This window comes from Podarcis tiliguerta, assembly GCF_965153285.1.
Source record: "Podarcis tiliguerta genome assembly, chromosome: 3".
NCBI classification, from domain to species: domain Eukaryota; kingdom Metazoa; phylum Chordata; class Lepidosauria; order Squamata; family Lacertidae; genus Podarcis; species Podarcis tiliguerta.
Genome location: NC_139536.1, coordinates 98,251,992 through 98,270,936, shown reverse-complemented (window position 1 = coordinate 98,270,936; position 18,945 = coordinate 98,251,992). Strand labels below are relative to the sequence as shown.

Here is an 18,945-nt window from a genome sequence, read left to right as displayed (position 1 = left end):
AACATTGTGGATTTTTAGTTTGGTAAATATGGAGGTATTTGGTGGTTGACTGGTTGTTAAAATTTAAAGTAGGTCACGCTACCTCCACTCAATACCTCTAATAGCATAACTCTCTCCTCCAGAGTTTTAATTACAGTGGTGGCTTCCATAAGGGGATCTAGTTTATGGCATAGCATTCAGACAGCGCATCCTTGCTCCTAGGAGTCATTTATATGGGCTCCAGGTATATCTGTCAAACCACAAATGGCAATGAAAGAATGAAGAATGTTAATTTAACTGAAGCTCCTTTTGCTGTTAATGGTAAGTACCACCAGCTGCACATCATAAACATTGCTGTTTATCTGCCTCGGCTCTGTATTATTCACTGAGGCCTACCGTGATTGATAGAGGTGGAATTGGAATGATGGGCTGAGCGTAACAACTTTCTCAGTAGTGCTACTTCAGATTGTGTTTTTTATTGTAGGAGACAGCTCAGAAATTTTAATTACTTTTCAAACTAGCAAGTGCTGATTGTGTCAAATGCTGATAATTGGTTTATGACATAGAGGTGTGCTATAAATTAAGCTGAGGCCAGCACAGATAATTTGCGTGTTACCTAGCTGGGAGGGATGCAGTGTGGGGGGAGTTCTATTGAAATGACAACTGACTGTTAGGGGACCTTCACTTTTGTGTGTCAAAAGTGTCCATTACCTACAAGGTACACAGCTGCCTAAGCAAGATATGCTATAGGAAGTGGACAGTCTTGGAACAATAATGATGTGCAAAGCCGCTTTATGATTGCACAAGTTACTGAATAATGTAGAACTCTGTGAAGCAGTTCTCTCCAGTATATTAAACATTAATGTTAACTTGGAAAAATAAAACGATAGACTTCTGTTCATCCATCAGAGATTAGATGCATTAAATTTATATCTATTTTTATTGCATAATATCCTCTTCCATTGTCAAGTGATGAGTCATGCAGTTTATTATAGGACACTTGTGATCCGGAGACCCACCAGAGCATTTTTAGGTACACAGAATTAAATAAATAGATAATATATATATATCCAAGTCTAAGTAAAAGTCTGGTTCAAAATTTGATCTCAGGGATGCACTTTCTCCCTAGAAAATAGGAGCAACAGGCTTGGATTCACACAGACTTCGTGCTGCAACTCACTGGACCCAATAAAAAGCCACCTAGAATGGTCAGGTGACACCTTGATGGTGTAGGATGTTGCCCAGCGAGCTACAGCTGGAGGCAGGTATTGGTGGGGACTATATCACACATACTGGATCAAAGGCATTGCTTCCACATATAATGAATAAACGAGACTCGTAAAAACATGTTGCAAATGAAGTGCTTTGAGTCTTTTCTTTCATTGGACCAGATGTTGGGTGGCTAGCTTTGACTTTTGGATCCAGTCCAGTGCAGGAAGCTTAATATTGTCATGCAGCTTGGTTTTGTGCATGTTTCCAGAGAAGTAATTCCCCACTGTGATCAGTCTGTTAGGAAACTGGAAGCCATTTCTCCAGCACAAGGACTCCAGTATTGCCTCCATTTTCTAACTGTGAGTCTCTGAGGGAGGAATGCTAGCTTAGATTGTTTGTTGATTCTCATTTCCCACTCCACCTCTGCAATGCCCCTCATTTAGCAATTCCTGTTTTACAAATATCAAAATGGAAGCCTCTTCATTTAAGTTTTTATATTCTCAGAGAACCCGGGTGCTTTTCTGGACACCAACAAATCTGAGCTGAGAAATCATAGTGCCTTATCAAGCATTTTGGGGGGGGCAAGGCCTCTTCCATGCTTTTATATGGTAACTTCCGTTTATTGCTCATATTTCTGTTCCTTTCTTCCTGCGTTTTTATAAACAAACCTTTACTGCCAGCAAAGCTACTATGGTGCAGTTGTTTGAGCATAGCTATCAGATTTCTGCCTCTAAAATAAAAGAGCTATGTTGCAAAAAAGAGACCTAGCTCTTTAAACCCCCTGCTCCTATATGAGATGAAATTATGAACTTGAGATGGGCTGCATGGATTGAGCAAACAAACAAAACTCTTAACAACTCCATTAACACTGTGTTCATTTTCATCAGGCATGGATTCCACCTAATGTACCACCAACCATTATTTTCTCACCTAGTTTGCTCAGCACTGACAGATAATAGATGAACCCATTACAAATATATTTGACACTGCATCCATGAAGATGTGAAAATTGGAGTCTCTCATCGTGATTTAAAATGTGTGCTCACTCGCTCAAATGAGGTGGAAGAGGCTTCGGTGGAAATAAAGCAAGCCAAATTGCTAGAAAGACTGCCTCAGTGTCATTCAGGTTAATGTACCTGCATTGTGTCTTTATAGAGTCCATCCAAGAGTAGCATGGGATGAATCTCTGCTTCATCAAGAGTTCTCAGGATCATGCTTTTTCCCTTGGTGAGAAACACTTAATCAATGAAGATGATGATTTTAATTCTGTCATTAATTTAAGGTCTGATAGAAATGACCACTAGACACCTTGTCTGTGACCTTGGGAATGGAATCCCAATCTGATCATGACCAGATCTATTAATTTCTCTTTGTGACACCTGTGTGTATTAGAGCATGTGTGAACCTCACCCTGGGACTTCATATTAATCGAGTTTGTTGTAATTCAGTAGATGTGACCATAAAGAGGTATATAATACAGATTGGACTGCAATATTGATAATGAGTGGTTGCACTCTCAGCCATAAACCTGTGGGGATAGTTAGATAGCCTTCATTTTCTTTCTGTTCTAAATTAAGACTGTTGAAATGTGGGAGGGGACTATGCAGAAGTGGACTTTTGTATGGAAGGATTGTGAACAATACAGTGGTACCTCTGGTTGCGAGTGGGATCCATTCTGGAGGCCCATTCGCAACATGAGCAGAACGCAACCTGCAGCGAGGGCATCTGCGCATGCGCGGGTTGCAATTCACTGCTTCTGCGCATGCGTGTGACGCCATTTTGTGCGTCTGCACATGCGTGAGTGGCGAAGAGTGGTGAAACCCAGAAGTAACCCTTTCCGGTACTTCCAGGTCACAACCTGAAAAAATGTATCATGAAGCAAACATAACATGAGGTATGACTATACCTCATGTAGCTCAATTCTGGTACCGAAAACAAGTTTTTTGCCTCACATTGTATTGTGTTCTTTAATTCCAACTGTATTTCTTTTGCACCCCACTCTGGCTGGTGGACTAGTAAAAAATAAAGTAGAACCAACAAGCCTGAAGTCTGCCGTCTGTTATGATATGAGTACAACGCAGCTGCAAACTGGCAGCTCGGTGAAAACATCACATGATGTGGCTAGCTGTGGGAAAGAATCTTCCCGGAAGTTCACAGGCTTCACAAAGCTTTGTTCAGTGTGTAATATGAGACCTTCCTGTTGCGTATGTAAAGGAAGCTTGAGTCTCTTGCTCGATAGAGACTGAGCTGATCGGTCATGTTTTCTGTAGTGCTGCAAAGTCAGAAATAAAGAGATGTAAATAGACTTTCTGACCATCTCCTTTCTCTTGCTGGTATGCAAGGAAGGAGGGGGTGTGCATTTTCCACGCTGGGAAATGTCGCCTATCAAGATCTACCCTGGACTTGCGGGGATGCCAGCCAGGAAGATCACCAGTAAACAAGCCCGGGAGCTTGTTGCCAGCCTCTCCCGAGGGGGCTAGTTTTCCAACAGCCCTCAGTGAAACAGATTATTTGCTCCACTTTGGGTGGATCTCATACATCGTTGCCATCTTATGAACTGGCTCCTAGAGCTGCCCCCCTCGTGGGCTTGGGCTGGGTTATCATTCAAACGTAAATCTTGCTATACGTCAGGCTACAGGTTGATACGACCAAATGCTTCTCCATACAAAAAAATTAAAGCTTCCTGTGTGAAAAGAACTTATTTGTATGTAAAAAAATATAATCAGGTATGTTTCCCTGAATCTGTGACCTGAAGTAGTACAGCCCAGACACAGATTTGCCACCTCAAAGCGATGCAGAAATAACGGGGAAGAATTTGGAAATCATTTTATAATTTCCATATGCCAAACCTCAGGAATTTATTTCCATTTCTTTGTTTATCCTAGCCAGTTGGCAACTGTATTCATTCACAGTGCGCAAAGATTGGGGTGGGGGGAATCCTACTTTGCATATAAAACAAAAAAGTGTAAGACTGCAAGCTCCTGTTTAATAAACATACATCGTGCTTTTTAAAGGGGGCGTTTCTGGGTTTGCATCTGTGATCCCCCCCATTGCTAATGTTTAAACATCTTTCTATTGAAGCTGTTTAGCCTCTCTGTCTCTCTCTTAAATCTGACCCTCCCCCCCCCCAAAAAAAACCCCCACACAATAAGATTTTAGGGCTCTTGGAAATATATAGCTTGCAGTAATGTCAGAAAGTGTTGGCAGCAATCTTGAAAGCTCCGTGTGCCTGAAAACAACCAAACTTCTGAGTGTCTAATTTTCCATCCAAATATGTCACACAGACTGGTGTTTTTAAGCTTTACATCTATCACAACATCAATTTTCACCCAGTGTTTGTTGGAAAGTTTTGAAGGAAAAATAAAAGCTGCTAATTTACCCCCTGTAATTTCACGGCAGTCATCAAAGGAATGCATCTGACCACGTGCCCTTTTGGACACCTGCCTTTTCTGGCTGGTTTAAAGCTAGTTGGAACAGGCTGACCAAGTTGGTACAGGTGTATGTGAACGAATTGTTGCATGATTGGGGGTGGGGGTGACCATTGCTCTTAAGAAGCGGGGGTGGTGTTTGCTCTTCAAAAAGCCTCACCTAGACCAAGTGCTGTGTAATAGCTACCAGGCAGTTGCCAGCATCACTTTCGACAGTGGGGAAGGCAGTTCGAAAGCACCCCTAAGTGCAAGTAGATAAATAGGTACCGCTTTATAGCGGGAAGGTAAACAGCGTTTCCGTGTGCTGTGCTGGTGCCGGCTCGCCAGAGCAGCTTCGTCACGCTGGCCACACGACCCAGAAGTGTCTCCGGACAGCGCTGGCCCCCGGCCTCTTAAGTGAGATGGGCGCACAACCCTAGAGTCGGACACGACTGGCCCATACGGGCAGGGGTACCTTTACCTTTACCTTATGTTTTATTGTACCTATGCATATTGTTGTATGCTGCCTTGATTTTTTTTTGCCACTATTTTTTTTTTTTTTTTAGAAAATAGCATAGATAGTGTGTCATACACACACCTCTAAGATAGGGAAAAAGTAAATCACTGCCATCTACAAATGTGCAGTGGTATTTTATGTAGTATAAGTAATACAGTACATCAATTGCTAAAATACACCAAAGTAGGAAGAGAAGATTTTCATGCTGCTTTGTGCAGCACTGAAATACCCAGAAAAGAATTCGCTTTATCCTTCAGCAATAATACTCATCTAGCTTGAGCCTGGGCAGAGAAGAGAGAACAAAAGGCAAATGATATTGCAGTGTGATCTTACTTTATTTTTAATTTCAAACGTTAATAAATGCCAAGTTGGCATATACAGAGTTTTTATACATAGATTCCATTAGCAACTTTAGCTCTACAATTTGCAAAAAAATTGCCTAAAATTTAATAAAAAAGATAAGGAACAGAAAACGCCAAAAAGGAAAAAGAAAAAAAATCTATTTAAGCTTCCTCTTCTGCTCATATTATCTTGCTTAATGGAGAGTTATCTCACATAAATATTAGGATTTACAGTAAAACAAAATAGAGGTTAAATAATTAGATAGGTTTGGTTTTCTTAAGTTTATATTCTATGAGTATTGGCAAGATGCATATTTAGCAAATAGCACATTTTTTCATACTTAATAAACCTCCTGTTTTTGGTTTTTTTAAATGTCCCTGGCAACTTTTGCTGTTTTATTACACAATTTATATAGCATATTTTTCTATTATTTTTTCTTTACATTTTAGGTGTGGTATATGTGCCACTCCTCATTTCTCTTAAAAGGTAGAATAATCCAACTATAAATGAGTGTTTGATAGCCAACTTTAGTCTCCTAGCCTTTGTGAAATTTGCTATGTGAACTACACAGAAAGACCTTATGTGCCCTTGGGGAATATATAATCCATTTTATATAAAAGGATTGGGATTGGGTCCAAAGAGAACTGTGCATGGAAAGAAAAGAGCTGCTAGCATAAGAATTTGTGTGCCGCTGTAATTATGAACTGTTGCAGTTACCATGCTTCTTTACTTGTACAAAATTTTGATTTTCTTACTCACATAATCTCTGCCTCGAATGTCCCTGTGTTGAGCTTAATACATGGGCAGCTAGCTCTTTGGCTTATCCAATTTAGGAGTCCTTTCGGCCTGTTGGGAACCCTAGAAAAGATTTCTATAACAATAACAATTTATTATTTATACCCCGCCCATCTGGCTGGGTTAAACTGAATTCATAGATGCTGGAAATGGTGTTATTATATATGATCTTGCTGCTGTCCTTATTTTCAGTGTCCTTGTACACTGAACCCCTGTCCTTCCCGGTGTTCAGTGTAATGTAGGAAAAGTACTGTACAACCCTGTAGAAGAACAGAAAATCATGCACCTGCCACATTGTTAATAACTTTTATCTCTCAATGTTGAGCTTCTAAGGCTACACAAATATATAATACACAGTCATACCTTGTTTCGACCGGGATCCGTTCTGGAGCTCCAGCCGCTAGCCGAAACGGACGCCGGTCAAAGTGACGTGTCTGCGCATGTGCGCGGAGCGGTTTACACTTCTGCACATGCACAAGCGGCAAACCCAGAAGTAACCTTTCCCAGTACTTCTGGGTTTGCCGTGGACATTCGCCGGAATGGACGTTAGACAAGGCGGACATTCATTGAGGTATTACTCTGTGTGTGTGTGTGTGTGGTACCTCTGGTTAAGTACCGTATTTTTTGCTCTATAAGACTCACTTTTTCCCTCCTAAAAAGTAAGGGGAAATATGTGTGCGTCTTATGGAGCGAATGCAGGCTGCATAGCTATCCCAGAAGCCAGAACAGCAAGAGGGATTGCTGCTTTCACTGTGCAGAGATCCCTCTTGCTGTTCTGGCTTCTGAGATTCAGAATATTTTTTCTTGTTTTCCTCCTCCAAAAACTAGGTGCGTCTTGTGGTCTGGTGTGTCTTATAGAGCGAAAAATACGGCACTTAATTCGTTCCGGAGGTCCGTTCTTAACCTGAAACTGTTCTTAACCTGAAGCACCACTTTAGCTAATGGGGCCTCCTGCCGCCGCGCCGCCGCTGCACGATTTCTGTTCTCATCCTGAAGCAAAGTTCTTAACCTGAGGTAATATTTCTGGGTTAGTGGAGTCTGTAACCTGAAGCGTATGTAACCTGAAGCGTATGTAACCCGAGGTACCACTGTATATATATATATATTTAAAAAAAATAAAAATCATCAACAACAGCTTAAGTCTTATCAGAACAAAGTGTTCCTGTCTGGCCGTAATTGGAATAATAATATATTGTAAGCCAACTTGAGCATGGTTTTGACTTTGGAAAGGCCGTGTGTAAATAAAATGATCGATTGATGATCGATTAAGGTTTTCTTTTGTCCGCATATTTTTTGCATAGGAACATTTTCTTTTAGACGGCTTGTTTTCATAAGTGCTGATATTGATTCTACCACCCCCAGTGTTCCCTAGGTATTTATCGGGGGGGGGGAGGAGTTTGTTTGTTTGTTTGTTTGTCAGCTTGTTTGTTTTCATAAAATTTATACACCGCTTGATTGTAAACAATGACAACAACACCTGCAGTGGTTTACAAAAAGATTTTAAAAATCAAGAAAAACTCACAACCCTACTTTAGAAGTTACTGAAACTGATTAAAATTACCTCAACCTTCTTAGCATCTGGGTAGGTTTGTCTAAAGGAGAGTGTTTTTACAAGGTGCCAAAAATAGTATAGTTGGAGGCACCTTCTTGTTCTCAATAGGCAGGGAGTTCTAAAGTGAAGATGCTGTCCCACTAAACAATCTAGTTCTTACAAATGCAGAATGGTTACTATGTGGTATCATTTTGTTATTGGAGCTAGGCTATCGGGAATAATTATATAGAGAAAAAATGTTTATTATTGGATGAATGACAATTAAACAGCAAAAAAGTCCATTAAGCGCCCAATGTTGGAGGGGATGCAATGTACCTCAGGGACTTTCCTACATCTTTGGTGACACTGTGACAAGCTGCTTTTAGTCAGCAGTCTTCGAAGAAATAGGAGTAATTTGTAATATTATGATAAACCCAACTGCTTTGTTAGCCTTGCTAGGAATCACAGCTAAATCAATATAATAGTAATAGCGAAATTTCATTGGGAGATGTTGATATTTTTGCTGGTAACTGCTTACTTAGAAAGAACTAAATGTTTGCCCTCTGCACCAGGGCTGTCAATAGATTCCTGGTATGCTCAGGTGTGGTCTACAGCTTTGGCTGATCGATCTGCCAGGTCAGGATAGCCAGAGGCAGGTGAGTCCTTTGCGTGTTGAGTCCCAAAGCCACCCACCCAAAAAAGTCACACATCACACGTCAATTTTTGTTTAGGTTTTTGGCATGATTTTGGCCACAACTTTATTCAAAATACAAAAAATGTGAGTGGTTGCTTAGGCATTGGTTATGACTATCTGTCCTTGCCCAGGGACAGAGCTGACTTCCGTACTCCAACGGAAGCCAGCGTGGGAAACAAGTATTGGGTGAGGAAATGAAGCTGGGCCACAGTCCCTCACTCCTCACCCTCATGTTCCTGTGGGGCTTGCACGGCCCAACATCCGCTGCCAGGGACAGGACGAAAATAATGGCAAGCCCCTGGATTCCTTTAACGGAATTCCCATTCCGCACCACCATTGGAGGGGTAGGCACTTACCCCTCCACCACCAGTTTAACCAATGCCTAACCGCCAACCTTACAAGTTGTGACGATTTGCTAAACGGTAGGCGAAAACCAAATGGCACCAGCCAATCAGCCAGATGGCAAAATTCCTACCGAGCCCCTGCTCCAAGGCAGGCGACCCCCTTAACGGGCAATAGCAAGGTCAAGTGATCCGAAAAAACCCCCCCTATTAAAGGGAGGGTGGGCGGGTGATCCGGTGCAAAACAGCCAAGAGGACGCCCAGTGTTGGGCGACCTGTATTTAAAAACTCTGGCTCCTCCTTCAAAATTGGCAACAAGCAAAAATCCCCAGCAACACCATTAACCACTTAATGGCTTGGGTTTTTCCAAAATCAGCTCAGTAAAAAACAGGGGGGCTTGTTTTCCCCAACCGCAACACGTGCTCTCTGTTAGGGAGAACACGCTTTATCCTTTACAACATCCAACATCCACTCCTCTACCATATGAAAAGCAACAGTTGATCAAGACAACCTCCTCAGACTCATGGAAACATCTAGAGAGACCTAGTGGATTAGTTTTTAATAGACATTATAAATCAGTTCTAAGTACAGTGGTACCTCAGGTTAAGTACTTAATTCGTTCCGGAGGTCCGATCTTAACCTGAAACTGTTCTTAACCTGAAGCACCACTTTAGCTAATGGGGCCTCCTGCTGCTGCTGCTGCTGCGCTGCTGCAGCCCAATTTCTCTTCTCATCCTGAAGCAAAGTTCTTAACCTGAAGCACTATTTCTGGGTTAGTGGAGTTGGTAACCTGAAGCGTATGTAACCTGAAGCGTATGTAACCCGAGGTACCACTGTAGTGATTCTGACTTTAAGCTATTGTACCTTTCCCCCCGAGAAATGACAAACTAGCTGATTGTGTTGGTGTTTATTGTATTTTGAATTGCCTTTGCTACGTGTGATTAGTGGAAAACAACACAAACTAGAGAGAATGAGCCATGGTTTGTTCATCTGTGAGACAAGCAATGGTTTGATAAACAATTATGGCTTAGCATTACATGGGAATCAGTCCACTGCTTCATTCCTCCCAGTGCTGGCTTTCTTCACATCATGCATAGTTTTAGAAACCTCTCTCATTTCTCCTACTTTCTTACCTTTCTCTCTAAACCTAAGAAGCCCCAAATGCAGTGCCAAGCCAAATAGATGCTGATTTGCTGCTTAGCTTAACCACTGTTAATGGCTTGGTATTGCACCTGAGCGCTGCACTGTAGGTGTCAAAACATAGTCTCCTAGCATGCGTCACGGTGAAAAGCGTGGCTTGTTCACTTGTACATATGGATTTTGCTTTTCTTTTCCTACACAGGTCGGAGAAGCATAACTGTGAGATGACCCTCGTTTCAGCTACTAAACTATCTAGTATCTCATTTACCTTTGCAGGACTCCTTTCTCCCGTCTCTCTAAAATCTTTGTTACACGAGGCTGAAATGTGATGTACTGAAAATACAAAATCAATATGTGGTGTTATATTCACTTTAAAAGAAAAAAAATTATATTGATTCTGAGGTAATGGCAGCAGTTCATTTTGTAGGAATTCATGCCACCTCCTGTCTTTAGGATTATTTCCACATTTATTACATCTGAGCTAGAGCACATGGATATAAAACTGTCTTGATGTTCTTTTATAACTGGGTACCAAAATTGTCCGTACTCAAAAATAAAAATAAAAATGGTCGGTATGCAACTTAGGTTTACTGACAGTATACCCAGTGAAATTAATCAGTTTCAGTAGGCTTACTCTGTATAAAAAATTAGGTGAATATCACCCATTGAACTGTGACTTTAGCATGTTTCCTTAAGGGCAAAAGTTTATTATTGTAGTTTCCCCCTTTATTATGCATAGATTCCTTCTCATGCTGTTCTTGAACACTATGTCATATGTTCAATACCACCTTTGGTTTCAGGTAGTATTTTAAGGGTGTTTTTACACCTTTTGAAGCAAACAGCTTGCTATCCTGCTCAAAATCTGCCAGTGGAATCAAAACAGTAAAGACTAAACCTCGCTTTTTGTGGACTGTATCATTTCAGGCTGCAGGTGGTAGGGTTGTTTGAATTCTCCCTGCCGCTGTACTAAAATGGTATGATCTAGCAAAAGATTTACAGCTCCATTCTGGCTAAATGCGCGAATGAGCTCTCATCCAGCCCAAAGTTTTGGTTAAAATTCTGTCGTTAGCGATATTATAGCATGGGGCATTGTTGTCAGATTTAGTTCTGTGTTAGTAATGGAGGCAACGAAACGAACTATTTGGCTCTCTGTGTACATATTTTTGTTTCTCTGCGGGGGGGGGGAATAATTGTCCTTCAAATTAAGCGTTGTATATGAAACTTCTGCTAGCGTGCATTTATTTGTTTATATATTTATTTCAGTTGAATTTCATTTTCAGAAATTTACATTTTCTTCTTTTTCCCTTCCTAGGTGCTTTGGTTTCTTAGACTCCTTGCTTTAAGGAGTTGGAATCTTGTGGTTACTTCTGATTTCAAGAGATTGATTTAAATACAGATTCTGGGAACTGTAAGGTAAGCTGCCCTCCCTTTTTTTAAAGCAGAGTGTATTCTGTTTTGTCACAAATGTGCCTTTTAAACGGTGCCAACTTCTGAATTTATGGCTGCTTGTCACGTTACTTAGTTCACCATGCCTGCTAAAGACTGATGCACATGAAGCTGTATCTGGGGTGACTTGCAACAATATACAAAGATGCACACTCTCTTGCTGTAGCTAATCTGCTTGCTAAACTGCTGCACCAATTGGTTTGTTGCGAGGCAACAATGCCTACCTTACTACTTTTATATCAGAGCAGTTTTTTCCATTAGTGTAACCATTTTTGGAGTGGCTCTAAAAGCGCTACTCGTTCTGCTGTTAGTGGTGTGGGATTACAATATTGGTATTTAATCTGCTTCTGTAATTGGGGAAAAAATATCAAATCTTTTCTGAGATGTTGTTTTGGTAACCTCTCTTCTTGCTCATTGCTTTGCAAACCTAAACATACCAAGTTTGGGGGCTCCCAGTATTGATGTCAACCCTTCTTCAACCATGCTTTCACAGCAGGCTAGTAATCTTGCAAGAGTTCTGCAGCCTGGGGAGACATATCAGCTTGTTTCGATTGTAAATCCGCAATCCCCCAATCTTGTGAAATTCACTGAAGTGTATTCCAGTACTTGGTACAAGTACTGCTTTACTGACATACGAGGGGAAGCAAATCCCCTCTTGTCCATGCCTTCGTTAATGGTCATAGTTTGTGTCAGGGAACTGCCATCGGAGCAGGAGGAGGTGAGAGGGCTCCCGGATGATGGTGGAGAGGGTCCCAATAGGAGGAGGGATAGCCCATACGCTGGGGAAGGAAATCAGCGTAACACCAGTGGAGAAGGGGAGGAGATAGAGGAAGCGGAGAGGTGGCTCCAGGACTCTTCGCAGGAGACAAGCGGAGAGGGGACAAGTGCTCCGTTGCCCACACCCACAGTGCGCAAAAAGCTTTCGCGCAGGCAACGGGGGAGGAGACTGGGCATCAAGCAGCTTTTATGTTGGAAGCGGTTTAAGAAACGCCCACTGACGGATTCTGCCAGCGACTGAGGCAGCCACGAGATGGGGGCTGCTCTGTCAAAAAGGGTTCAACCATGCAAGCTAGCCATGAGTAAAGGCAACTTACGCACAAGCAATCCCTAGAACCATTACAGTTTGTGCCATGTATGAGCCCAGGTTAATTCTTCTTGCCCATTACTGTAAATTGACCTTGCTTTGAAATAGTAGGAAATGCCTGCTTTTGTCCACTTTTGTTCCGGGGGGGGGGGGGACCTTATATTCCTTGTAATAATAAAAGAAACTTATTTGGCAGGATGCAAAAAGTGCTTTAAAAAAATCTAAGCAATTCTGAAAACAAAGAGACTTAAAATTAACCAGAAACAGTGGTACCTCGGGTTAAGTACTTAATTCGTTCCAGAGGTCCGTACTTAACCTGAAACTGTTCTTAACCTGAAGCACCACTTTAGCTAGTGGGGCCTCTTGCTGCTGCCACGCCGCTGGAGCACAATTTCTGTTCTCATCCTGAAGCAAAGTTCTTAACCTGAAGCACTATTTCTGGGTTAGTGGAGTTGGTAACCTGAAGCGTATGTAACCCGAGGTACCACTGTACAGATAAAAACCAACTAGCAGTGCTTGTACATTTTCTTCTATTTCCACAATCTTGGTGTGGGCTTCTGAAACATATTCACACTGCAAAGCATTTATAAATTGCAGCCCAGAAACAGTATAGTTATTCCAATAATATAAAGTAAAGGATAGTTATCTTCTTTTCTTTCCCCTTCCTGAAGTAGACATTAGTTTCCGATGCACTGCTAGAAATCTGAATTCTGTAGTCAGGGTAGGAACAAACGAGTACTGGAATTTAAAGCTGTGATGCAACCTTGGGGAAGTTATGTGAGATAGCTAGTAAGCTATCAGTGAAACAGCAATTGCCCATGTAGTATTAAGAGGCTTGCGTACTGAACAATTGAATTGGTGAGGTTATTAAAAGCATATTTCAGGAAAGTCCCAACAGTGCGTCTCTTTCCTTGTAGCTTAGTAAGCAAAAAGCACTTGACAGAAAAAGGTGTTACAGGAAGGCTTCTAATTTCTGCAAAGTATCTGTTCTCCCTCTTAAGTTTCTTAAGTGGTTCAAAAAGAAAATTTATTTGGTTGGGATTCCCATTATCTCTGTCCAGCTTTTCTTTTCTTAAAAAAGAATGATGTATAATATTGCGCAACAAAATGAGATGCTTTTATCAAAATTACCTTGTGGGAATCTAAATTGCTGCTTGAAAATCAAAGGTGAGATACAGTAAGGTTGCTAGGATGCCTTGATTCTGCGCACTCGAGCGCTAGGACTAGAACCAGATATTGGGAACAGATATTAGAAACATGCCATTATTTGCAAATGTAACATGCTTTCACAAAAGCCAGAAACAATAATGAGTGGAAAATAAGCTCTCAAGGGTTTTCTTCCCCCCAAGGGGGGTTTTCTTCCCCCCAAGTTTGGTATGATTTTAGGGTGTGTGTGTGTTTTTAAAAAAATCCTTAAAATTTCTTCCCCCTTCCTTACTTTAAAAGCTTTTATGCTAATAAAAGATCCTTTGTTTTTGAGGAAAATAACTTTAAAAAGCTACCTTTCCCATATGTCTTCCAGTCCATCTGTGCTGCTAGCATAACAACCTCATTTCTCACCTTCTTACACAGGCATTTTGCCAAATTCTTTCCAAGTTTTATCTAGCACATGCACTAACCCTTAAAAAAAAAAAAAAGAGCAGTCTCCCTAAAAGAGTGAACTCTATTTAACCATCAGTGCAATCCAGAAAATGACTGGTGTACTAAATCCCCATTGAACACCATGAGATTTAAAGAGCTTAACTGTACATTGAAGCCCCACTGATCTCAAAGAGGCTTGAGCACATCTCTCCTTTTTCCTGAATTGTATTAAAGGGGCTAGAAGGAGCCGTGTGGGGTGTCCAACACTTCGACCTTTAGAAAATCGTCATTCCTAGTACTTCTATATCATGGAAGCAACTTTCAGCCTACTTAGCTTCACTGTGTTCCTGCAGCTGTTCCTCCGAGACTATGAACCTGAAACAATTATTGGGGAGTAAGCCGAAGAGCTTTCCTTTTTCAGCGGGAACTCAGTTCTGGCACCTCTTTTTCTTTAAAAAAAAGAAGAAGAAAAGCACTGGTAAGCCCCATGGACTTTTTGTGAACATGTCTAGAATCACATTGCACAATAGCTATCAAAATGGCGCACCAACATCCCCACCAGCCAATCAGAGCTGTTGTAGTTTTTCCCTGGAGCAGGCATCCCCAAACTCGGCCCTCCAGCTGTTTTGGGACTGCAGTTCCTGTCACCTCTGACCACTGTTCCTGTTATCTAGGGATGATGGGAGTTGTAGTCCCAAAACGTCTGGAGGGCCGAGTTTGGGGAGGCCTGCCCTGGAGGAAGAGGAGATACAGCTTAGTGGAGAGTCCCTCAGCAAGAGTTCCTGTCTCCTTCCTCTTTTCAGGAAAGAATGGAGGAAAATGCACACTTAGTACCATTCAAACCATCTCAGTAGAACTATGAATGACCCACATGTATCCCCATTCCTGCTCCCTTTTGAGATCTGATTCAACCAGTAAGTCTATAACAGTTTCCTGTTTTTGTCCAAAATAAGAAACGATGGCTACTAACCTCTGAACAACTCAGGATTCTAAACAGCCTGCGAGTTGGTTTTGGATAGTTTCTTGTGCTTCCTGGTTTGGATGAAATGGAAAGGATGGGTAATTAGAGATTCCCATATTGCATTCAGGTTCACGTCAAAGGAAGCAGCCAACAGGCTGTGTGCTCAGGCAAAGGCTCGTTCATCTCTCTGGTTATTAAGCTGACACAGTGCTTGTCTAAACTGATTAGAATGGCGGAGGCAAGGCAGACCTCTGCATTCTTTTCACTAGGATAGGCTAAATACCCTCTGAACAGTTTCCATCCTACTATAGATGTTTACAATCTACTGCTTATGTTTAAACGTGCCTGACTGAGAGGATGATCATGTGCATAGATACGTAAGCCAGGCAATGTGTGAGCCATATAGTAAAGGTAAAGGGATCCCTGACCATTAGGTCCAGTCGCGGACGACTCTGGCTGAGGGAGCCGGCTTACAGCTTCCGGGTCATGTGGCCAGCATGACTAAGCCGCTTCTGGCGAACCAGAGCAGTGCACGGAAACGCCATTTACCTTCCCACCGGAGCGGTACCGATTTATCTACTTTCACTTTTATGTGCTTTCAAACTGCTAGGTTGGCAGGAGCAGGGACCGACCAACAGGAGCTCACCCCGTTGCGGGGATTCGAACCGCGACCTTTTGATCGGCAAGCTCTAGGCTCTGTGGTTTAACCCACAGCGCCACCTGCATCCCACTGTGAGCCATATATTCAGTGCATAAACCTGCTTGTTTGACTGATGCAGTATGCCTTCCAACTCTTATGATTCCCCAAAACAGGAGGAGGTGTCATGTGAACCAAGTCTTAAATGGAGTGCCTGATACATCTGTTACCTTTTTATGGGGGAAGCTTCGGCTCAGTCTGCTGTGACTCGGAGACTATCCTTGGCTGGAGCAATGTTGTGTGAACTAGCCCATAGATTATTTCATTTCCTTTATTTGAGCTGTCAAGCAACTGTTGTACACATTTGACAGGCTTTTTGAAGCTACTTCAAAAAAGACAGATCATACTTTCATAGAAATACTCTGCAGTATCTCATTTAGTGTGCAGCCTGAAACTCCTGGTGAAAAATGATTTCAATTAAAGCTAATATATTTTAAGAAAACATTATTGATCAGTGTGTGCTTTTTACTGGAACACTGCCCCCTCCTTCTCCCCCCAACTGAAACTAAAGAGATTATCTCATGTCACTAGAAAATAAATTGTAATGTCAAAAAGAGCATTGCTTTAAAGGTCAGAGTGCCCATGTACTCTCTTTCCCAACAATGTTGAGATTTCCCCCAAACTATCAAAATAACTGTTATTACAAACAAAACAAATTGAGATTCTAAAAGTTAATAATAAAACATGAATTACTTTGAGGTAGCAGTGAGAACTATGCCTTCAGCTAGAAGGGATCAGAAATGAGATTTACTCTGTTCGTATTACTAAACAGTCTATTATTCCCATGAGCTATTTCAGAAACTTTTGGTCTTGTTTTGGGATTAGAAATAACTTATACATATTCAGCACCACACACCAGACACTTTTCTTACTGAGCTATTAATGGAATTTTTGTGGGAACAGTACTCTGTGACTTTCTGTACTCTTATATGTAAACACTGCATTGTGTGTTATGAAAACCTTCAAAGGAAAGCAAACATTTTTTTTCCAAGGAAAGCAATTTTTATGAAAATATGAAACTGCCTTATAGTCAGACTTGGTGAGGCAGTCCTATCGCCCTTCAAGGCTTTGAGTTGAGATTCATTTCAGCCCTTTTACCTGAGCTTAAAAACATAAAGCAAGAATGTGTGAATTTGAGTGTGGAATTATTTGCCTACCAAACATATATGCTGTACCACTGATTTTTAAATTACCACATTTTTCCGTGTACAAGACTAGGTTTCCCCCCTAAAAAATAATGTCCAAAATTTGGGGGCATCTTATATACAGATAGAGCTCTCCCCTCCCATTTTCTTAAACTGGAGTCCCCAGAAATAGGAGGCATCTTATACATGGGGGCATATTATAAACAGAAAAATACGGTAGAAAATGGGCACCACAGTTCAAGAAGGACACTGACAAACTGGAATGTGTCCAGAGGAGGGCAACCAAAATGGTCAAAGGCCTGGAAACGATGCCTTATGAGGAACGGCTAAGGGAGCTGGGCATGTTTAGCCTGGAGAAGAGGAGGTTAAGGGGTGATATGATAGCCATGTTCAAATATATAAAAGGATGTCACATAGAGGAGGGAGAAAGGTTGTTTTCTGCTGCTCCAGAGAAGCGGACACGGAGCAATGGATCCAAACTACAAGAAAGAAGATTCCACCTAAACATTAGGAAGAACTTCCTGACAGTAAGAGCTGTTCGACAGTGGAATTTGCTGCCAAGGAGTGTGGTGGAGTCTCCTTCTTTGGAGGTCTTTAAGCAGAGGCTTGACAACCATATGTCAGGAGTGCTCTGATGGTGTTTCCTGCTTGGCAGGGGGGTTGGACTCGATGGCCCTTGTGGTCTCTTCTGATTCTATGGTATATGCATACCCTGCTCTTTCATGAGGCTTCCCAAGGGTTGCCTATTGAGAAAACTGATCAGGTCTGCACCACCCAACTCTTAATTTCAGTAGTGTGGTAACACCAGGTCCCCCAAGGCCATTACTTGGTCCTAATGACTGCATGCCCCTTAGAGCATTCAATGAAGATGTGCTTGCTTTTAGATGTAGCTCTTGACAGACAGACACCACACACTTAGTGTTTTACATTAGTTCACACTCCCAGACAAGGACAGACCCACATAAAGCACATCGCAGTAGTCAAGCCTTGAGGTTACTAATGCGTAAACCAATGTGGTCAGGCTGTTGCCAGTGGTTGACTGTGGTTGTAGCCAGTGTGCCCTCTGGAAGTGGTAAAAAGCCTTCCTGGCTTGGTCCTCTTGTGACATAGATGTATCAAAGAACCTCTGAGTGAATACATGGACCTTCAGAGGGAGGACCACTGTGACTCTGGAGTACCATCTCTTTAATTATACAGGCCATATCCAAGCAAGTCGTACTTTGAGCGGACCCATTGAAATTAATAGACTTGATTGATGTTCAGTGGGCCTAGTCTGAATATGACTTAGGATTGTATCCAGCTAAGTCTTTAGTTGATTACGCTACTCCCTATCAACTCTCATAATTTGCCCCTTAATTTCTGCCATTTTGTAGTGCAGGTGGACCCTTTGGTCTATTCTTTTTGAAATGTTGGTTTACATGGTTGCCTTTTGACAGCTCGTGCCATCCATCCCTTTGAATGCAAAATTCATACACATCCACCTACTTGGTTGTATAAGCATGAATGTACAATTTAAAAATCAGAATATTTTCTTCTGCAAAAACAGTTGCAATTTGCCAGCGGGAGATTTCTGTTGATGGGTCTATTTGGCCATAGCTTTTTTGAGGTTGGGAACAGTTCTGACACATGTTGATGCACCTCGGAAACTTCCCTACAAACACAGCTGTTCCAGTATTTCCTGTCAACCTCCCTTCACCAGCAGTTCTTTGTAGGAGGGTATAAATGCTGCTTGAATCAGCTAAATCAGACTTGCACTATGAATGAACTTTGTTGCAAAGATAGACGTGACTGCGGAGACATGAATTATTGAAAGGTAAATTGTTTTTAGTCACTGTTTCTGTGTTCATGTAGTGTTTGAAGAGAGGAAGAGTTGAAGGCTACTGAGAGGACAGATTGTGTTCATAATGAATCTTGAATGGTTTTGCCTACCTTTGCTTTGAATTCAGAAATCTACCTTACCTTCCTTTGAGTGAAATTTCAACTTTTAGATGAAAAAATATATAGTGTGTTCTTAAGCTTTAGCAGCTACTTAAGAGAGCTTGTTTTAAAAAAGGGAGGCATTGGCTGTTAAAG

General features: G+C 41.6%; 1 protein-coding gene across 2 annotated transcripts in view; it reads left to right on the top strand.

Annotated features, from left to right (window-relative positions):
* Positions 1 to 18,945, top strand: part of KLHL29 (kelch like family member 29) — a 414,714-nt gene that overhangs the window by 45,479 nt on the left and 350,290 nt on the right. For both annotated transcript variants that reach the window (XM_083431604.1, XM_083431605.1), the window contains exon 2: positions 11,271 to 11,371. The gene's annotated coding sequence lies outside the window, so the exon portion shown is untranslated. The remainder of the gene's footprint in view (positions 1 to 11,270; positions 11,372 to 18,945) is intronic.